At 43.9% G+C, this 7,918-nt stretch overlaps 1 long non-coding RNA gene across 1 annotated transcript; it reads left to right on the plus strand.

Annotated features, from left to right (window-relative positions):
- Positions 1–272: 272 nt before the first annotated feature.
- Positions 273–7,617, plus strand: LOC138775533 (uncharacterized). Its single transcript, XR_011360577.1, has 4 exons — positions 273–353; positions 1,577–1,652; positions 3,828–4,006; positions 7,519–7,617. It is a non-coding gene; the product is annotated as an uncharacterized lncRNA (long non-coding RNA).
- Positions 7,618–7,918: the final 301 nt, after the last annotated feature.

A 7,918-nucleotide genomic window follows, 5' to 3' on the forward strand; every position in this document is an offset into this window, starting at 1 on the left:
ATATACAGGAATATACTACTATAATACTGCCCCCTATATACAGGGATATACTACTATAGTACTGCTCCTATATACAGGGATATACTACTATAATACTGCTCCTATATACAGGAATATAACTACTATAATACTGCCCCCTATATACAGGGATATACTACTATAATACTGCTCCTATATACAGGGATATACTACTATAGTACTGCTCCTATATACAGGGATATACTACTATAATACTGCCCCCTATATACAGGAATATACTACTATAATACTGCCCCCTGTGGCTATAACTAGTGCTGTATTTTTTTTCTGCAGAATGTTCCTGTGACAAGATCAATAAGCCGAAATGTGATGTGGTGAGTGCAGTTCTTGTGTGTGGTGATTTGTTATAATTTTGGTAGTGATGGTAGTTTTGGTTATCATGATAATTTTGGTAGTAGCTTTGTTGATGGTTGTTTTAGTAGTGGTGATGGTAGTTCTGGCAATGGTGGTGGTAGTTTCGGTAATGATGGTGGTAGTTTTGGTGATCGTGTTAGTAGTTTTGGTAGTGATGGTAATTTTGGTCATAGCTATGGTGATGGTTGTTTTGGTGATGTTGGTAGTTTTGGTAGTAGCTTTGGTAATGGTGATGGTGGTAGTTTCGGTAGTAATGGTGGTAGCTTTGGTAATGGTGATGGTTGTTTTGGTGATGGTGGTAGTTTTGGTAGTAGCTTTGGTGATGGTGGTAGTTTCGGTAGTAATGGTGGTTGTTTTGGTAGTAGCTTTGGTAATGGTGATGGTGGTAGTTTTGGTAGTAGCTTTGGTAATGGTGATGGTTGTTTTGGTGATGGTGGTAGTTTTGGTAGTAATGGTGGTAGTTTTCGGTAGTCATGGTGGTAGTTTTGGTAGTAGCTTTGGTAATGGTGATGGTTGTTTTGGTGATGGTGGTAGTTTCGGTAGTAATGGTGGTAGTTTTGGTAGTAGCTTTGGTAATGGTGATGGTGGTAGTTTCGGTAGTAATGGTCGTAGTTTTAGTAGTAGCTTTGGTAATGGTGATGGTTGTTTTGGTGATGGTGGTAGTTTCGGGAGTGATGGTGGTAGTTTTGGTAGTAGCTTTGGTAATGGTGATGGTGGTAGTTTCGGGAGTGATGGTGGTAGTTTTGGTAGTAGCTTTGGTAATGGTGATGGTTGTTTTGGTGATGGTGGTAGTTTCGGTAGTAATGGTGGTTGTTTTGGTAGTAGCTTTGGTAATGGTGATGGTGGTAGTTTCGGTAGTAATGGTCGTAGTTTTAGTAGTAGCTTTGGTAATGGTGATGGTTGTTTTGGTGATGGTGGTAGTTTCGGTAGTAATGGTGGTAGTTTTGGTAGTAGCTTTGGTAATGGTGATGGTGGTAGTTTCGGGAGTGATGGTGGTAGTTTTGGTAGTAGCTTTGGTAATGGTGATGGTGGTAGTTTCGGTAGTAATGGTGGTAGTTTTGGTAGTAGCTTTGGTAATGGTGATGGTTGTTTTGGTGATGGTGGTAGTTTTGGTAGTGGTGGTGGAAAGGGAGGAGCAATGGTATTTTTCTGGCAGATGTCACTTCTTTTTTTTCTATTCCAGGGAGAGAAGTTGGAGCGTGATGCAGAATTATTGACCGCTGCCGGAAACCCCTGTAACTGTACAATCTATAGATGTGGTAAGTGATGGGGAGGTCAGTGAGAGGTCTTCCTTAGATCCTAGCCGCCATGTGGTGCATGTCTGTGTACACAGGTGCGTCACCTCCTCAGAGCGGGTATACTTGGTGCAGTTATTAGGCTGCATCAGCGAGAAGGTGGAGATGGCGGCATCAGCACTCACCACCACAGGACAAACAACCTGAAGGCAGAACTAGTGGTCAGTGCCTAATATCAGGGTTCCATTCATCCTGCCAGAAACTACTGCCAGATGGTGCTGACACACAGAGAGGCAGCACTCACCCATAGTCAGCCTGAAAACGCTCCTTACCTGCACAGCTTGTAGATGGGTAAACTGAAATAAAAGAGAGGACTGGTGAGTGCCGCACTGGGCTCCCAGTCATCCATGTGCCCTGTTTCCACCATGCAATGTGAGTGCCGCACTGGGCTCCCAGTCATCCATGTGCCCTGTTTCCACCATGCAATGTGAGTGCCGCACTGGGCTCCCAGTCATCCATGTGCCCTGTTTCCACCATGCAATGTGAGTGCCGCACTGGGCTCCCAGTCATCCATGTGCCCTGTTTCCACCATGCAATGTGAGTGCCGCACTGGGCTCCCAGTCATCCATGTGCCCTGTTTCCACCATGCAATGTGAGTGCCGCACTGGGCTCCCAGTCATCCATGTGCCCCGTTTCCGCCATCTCTAGCTGAATGTATCCACCAAAATTTACCATCAATAATTACAATATGTCAAAGAAATCTCAACATTTCATGGCTATAACATTGCCTGAGCCATCCTGTAAATGAGCTGTACATTGAGCCTATAACTGGTCCCAAGCCAACAAGCTGCAAACTATTACACGGTGCAAGCTATCCTGTAAACAATCTGTAAACTGAACCTATCATGGCCCAAGCCACCCTATCAACAAGATGTAAAGTGAGCCTTCATCACTACTCAGGCCATCTTGTAAACTGAGTCAATACACGTCCTGAGACACCCTGTAAACAAACTGTAAACTATTATGCTTCCTAACACGGCCTGAGCCATCCTGTAAGTGAACGGTAAACTTAGTCTATAACGTCTCTAGTCATCCTGGTAACAGGCTATAAACTAAGCCTATTACATGATCCAAGACACCTTGTAAATGAGCTATAAACTGAAGCTATTACACTGCCTTGTGCCGAGGTGTTAACAGAGCCTATTACACGGCCTGAGCCATCCTGTAGAGGATGTGAACTGAGCCTATTACATGACCTGAACCATCCTTTAAATGTACTGTAAACAAGCTCTAAACTAGCATCCACAATGAAACAGGTGTGTTTATTCACAACAGGGTACACAGAAGAATGCAACGTTTCGGCCTACTGGCCATTGTATGCTTGACAAAGGCCAGTAAGCCGAAACGTTGCAATTTTTTGTGTACCCTGATGTGTGAATAAATACACCTGTTTCATCGTGGATGCTGTTGGCATCCCTTTCTTCTGAAGTTTAACTGGTACTGAGCCATCCTGTAAACAATCTGTAAACTGGACCAATATTATGTCCCAAGGCACCCTGTCAACAAGATGTAAACTGAGCCTCTTTCACTACTCAGGTCATCCTGTAAACTGAGCCTATAACACGTCCTAAGCAACCCTGTAAACAAACTGTAAACTGTGCCTATTACATGTCCTAACACGACCTGAGAAATCTTGTAAATTAACTGTAAACAGAGTCTATAATGTCCTGAGCCCTCCTGGGCTGTAAACAGAGCCTATTACACGATCTAAGCCACCTTATGAGCTGTAAACTGAGCCTATTACACTGCCTATTACATGGCCTGAGCCATCCTGCAAAAGAGCTGTAAACTGAGCCTTGTCTTGAACTTGTCTTGAGCAATCCTGTAAATTGAGCCTGTTACACAGCCTGAGCCTGTAAACGAGCTATAAACAAAGCCTTTTACACTGCCTGAGCCCATCCTGTAAATGAGCTGCAATTTAAGCCTATAACTGGTACTAAACCATCCTGCAAATGATCTATAAAGTTATCTTGACCAAAGGATGTAAACGGAGCCCATTACACGTTCCAAGAAATCCTGTAAACATTGTAAACAGTCTGTTACATGGTCACCCTGTAAACTAGCTGTAAACTTTCTATAACAAAACCTGTGACATCCTGGAAATGAGCTGTAAGCTGTAAACAGATCTCTCTCTTGCAGTAAAGGACACCGTGTGCGTGAGTAAAGATCATGGCGTCCTTCGCCCGGGGCAGACTGTGGTCCAGCACACGTCTGAGGGGATGTGTTACTCCACCCACTGTACGGCAGCCATCGACCCCATCACTAAGTATCACATGATCAATGTCTCCTCCCTGAACTGTGCTGCCATTTGTGAAGTGGTGAGTACAGCAGTGTGTATGGTGTATAGATTGTATATAGAGGAGCATATGGTGTATAGGCGATATATAGAGGAGCATATGGCATATAGACTGTATATAGAGGAGTGTATGGCGTATAGACTGTATATAGAGGAGAGTATGGCATATAAACTGTATATAAAGGAGCGTATGGTGTATAGACTGTATATAGAGGAGAGTTTGGTGTAGCAGGCCTGAGGAGGAGAGGTTTGGCCTCTCTGCCAGGTCAGCTGGTACGGTAGCTAAGTGGGTCTAGGGTCACTTGGGCACTTGTTACGGTAGCCTGGATTGGTGTAGAACCCACCCTGGACAGTTTGGCATCGCAGCCGCACATCAAGAAAGATTAACCTAAGTGTACAGGTGTTTATGGGTGCGGGCGCACAAGTAGAGGGGGTGCCTGAGGGTGCCTTGTCCAATGTAGAAGTGTACTCAGCCTGGGACAGTTGTAGGTGTGTAGAAGAGATATATAGAGAACACTCGTACTCACGTATAGACTCTGAATCTGACCACCCTCTCCCCCCTTGTTGTGGGCTACCTGTCCTGTCAGTGTAGTACGAGCCCCAGACCTAGTTATCTGGGCTAAGCAGACTCCCGAGACTTCCCAGTCGTCCGGCACTGCACAGTGGAATCCCTAGACTTTCCGTAGTTTTGTTCCACTGGGGTCAGTTCCTGCGACTGCTGAGGTAGCTGCCCTGCACGTTTAGAGAGGTTCCTGGCGTGGACAAGGTGATCCCTGTGCAGCCTCTCTTCCCTTGGTACTTCCTTAGCACTGCATTGTGGTTGTGTTACTCATAAGGAACATCTGTAGCTTGCTGGGTTGTGTCCCTGTCAGAGGTCCTGGCTTGGCTTCAGCAGGGACCTGTTTGTGTTGCACCCACTCACACTGAATACAGACTACTAACTCCTCCCACCAGGGACTAAGTCATTCCTCCAGGGATCCGTCTAACCCTGCCTGTGATTGGTGGTGGGCTGTGTATGTAGAGAGAAAGAGAGCAGACAATAGGGTGAAGAAAGGAGGGAAAGCTCATTCACAACAGAGCAAGTTTGTCAGCTCACCCCCATAATGCTGGTCATCAGCGTCCCAGGAAGGAGCACGTGGAGAATACTCGGGCCCGATCCCGGCAAAGTAATATAGAAAAAATAGAAATGGATCCCACAGCTCCAATAAAATGTAGAAAATTTATTGAAACATAAATAAAAAATAAGTGATAAAAATTGCGCCGGCGCGTTTCGGGTATAACCCTTAATCATGGCCAAGGAGGGAAAGCACCTGCACCTGTCAGTGGTTCAAGAACATGTGACTCACAATTGTTAACCCTTAGTCTTAACCCTTAGTGAACAACAGACACTCTAGTGACACCTAGTGGGAAAAACACTAACTGATGTGGATACCTGATCCCACTTGTGTGAACCTGAGGGAGTTACCTTACTCAGGTGCAATAAAGGTTCAGGGGCCAGTACCAGGTCACTACATATAGACTGTATATAGATTGGAATATGGTGTATAGAGGAGAGTATGGTGTATAGACTGTATATAGAGGAGAGTATGGTGTATAGACTGTATATAGAGGAGTGTATGGTGTATAGACTGTATATAGAGGAGCGTATGGTGTATAGACTGTATATAGAGGAGCGCATGGTGTATAGACTGTATATAGAGGAGAGCATGGTGTATAGACTGTATATAGAGGAGTGTATGGTGTATAGACTGTATATAGAGGAGAGCATGGTGTATAGACTGTATATAGAGGAGAGCATGGTGTATAGACTGTATATAGAGGAGCGCATGGTGTATAGACTGTATATAGAGGAGAGTATGGTGTATAGACTGTATATAGAGGAGTGTATGGTGTATAGACTGTATATAGAGGAGCGTATGGTGTATAGACTGTATATAGAGGAGCGCATGGTGTATAGACTGTATATAGAGGAGAGCATGGCGTATAGACTGTATATAGAGGAGTGTATGGTGTATAGACTGTATATAGAGGAGCGTATGGTGTATAGACTGTATATAGAGGAGCGCATGGTGTATAGACTGTATATAGAGGAGCGTATGGTGTATAGACTGTATATAGAGGAGAGCATGGTGTATAGACTGTATATAGAGGAGTGTATGGTGTATAGACTGTATATAGAGGAGTGTATGGTGTATAGACTGTATATAGAGGAGTGTATGGTGTATAGACTGTATATAGAGGAGTGTATGGTGTATAGACTGTATATAGAGGAGTGTATGGTGTATAGACTGTATATAGAGGAGCGTATGGTGTATAGACTGTATATAGAGGAGCGCATGGTGTATAGACTGTATATAGAGGAGCGTATGGTGTATAGACTGTATATAGAGGAGAGCATGGTGTATAGACTGTATATAGAGGAGCGTATGGTGTATAGACTGTATATAGAGGAGAGCATGGTGTATAGACTGTATATAGAGGAGTGTATGGTGTATAGACTGTATATAGAGGAGTGTATGGTGTATAGACTGTATATAGAGGAGTGTATGGTGTATAGACTGTATATAGAGGAGTGTATGGTGTATAGACTGTATATAGAGGAGTGTATGGTGTATAGACTGTATATAGAGGAGTGTATGGTGTATAGACTGTATATAGAGGAGCGTATGGTGTATAGACTGTATATAGAGGAGCGCATGGTGTATAGACTGTATATAGAGGAGCGTATGGTGTATAGACTGTATATAGAGGAGAGCATGGTGTATAGACTGTATATAGAGGAGTGTATGGTGTATAGACTGTATATAGAGGAGTGTATGGTGTATAGACTGTATATAGAGGAGTGTATGGTGTATAGACTGTATATAGAGGAGTGTATGGTGTATAGACTGTATATAGAGGAGCGTATGGTGTATAGACTGTATATAGAGGAGCGCATGGTGTATAGACTGTATATAGAGGAGCGTATGGTGTATAGACTGTATATAGAGGAGAGCATGGTGTATAGACTGTATATAGAGGAGTGTATGGTGTATAGACTGTATATAGAGGAGCGTATGGTGTATAGACTGTGTATAGAGGAGTGTATGGTGTATAGACTGTATATAGAGGAGAGCATGGTGTATAGACTGTATATAGAGGAGAGTATGGTGTATAGACTGTATATAGAGGAGCGTATGGTGTATAGACTGTATATAGAGGAGCGTATGGTGTATAGACTGTATATAGAGGAGTGTATGGTGTATAGACTGTATATAGAGGAGAGTATGGTGTATAGACTGTATATAGAGGAGTGTATGGTGTATAGACTGTATATAGAGGAGCGTATGGTGTATAGACTGTATATAGAGGAGCGTATGGTGTATAGACTGTATATAGAGGAGTGTATGGTGTATAGACTGTATATAGAGGAGTGTATGGTGTATAGACTGTGTATACATTGTAGTGTGGACAGCTATGCAGTTGTATATAACACAGCTTATTGGATATAGTGGGGAGGTGGCGGATCGGTGAAGATTCTCTCGTCTTTTCCAGAATCAGCTGTATGAGCCGCCATCAGATGTGACACAGTGCTGCGGACGCTGCCGGAACGTGTCCTGTGTCCAGACCACACTGAATGGTACAGTCCTCACTCACAGGGTGAGTATAGTATGGACCATACCAATCACATGTGGGTAGGGGGATCACAGCCCTGCTAGAAATAAAGGAGGATTACCCGGTGATGTGGCACTTGTTAGGGGGGTTGTGGGCTGTTCTCAGGGCGCACTGGTTAGTGCCGAGGATCATGTTTTAATGCCATAAGTGAAACATACAGGATTAGGCCGGGGACTGAGCGGCAGCAACCTTTATTAGTACATACAGTATGTCCCTTAGCTGACCTGGTGACCCTCTGGTGAAATGTCTGATCTGGTTGTGACTTTCTGAGATCATTGTG

The sequence above is a fragment of the Dendropsophus ebraccatus genome, unplaced genomic scaffold, assembly GCF_027789765.1.
Source record: "Dendropsophus ebraccatus isolate aDenEbr1 unplaced genomic scaffold, aDenEbr1.pat pat_scaffold_1731_ctg1, whole genome shotgun sequence".
Classification (NCBI taxonomy): domain Eukaryota; kingdom Metazoa; phylum Chordata; class Amphibia; order Anura; family Hylidae; genus Dendropsophus; species Dendropsophus ebraccatus.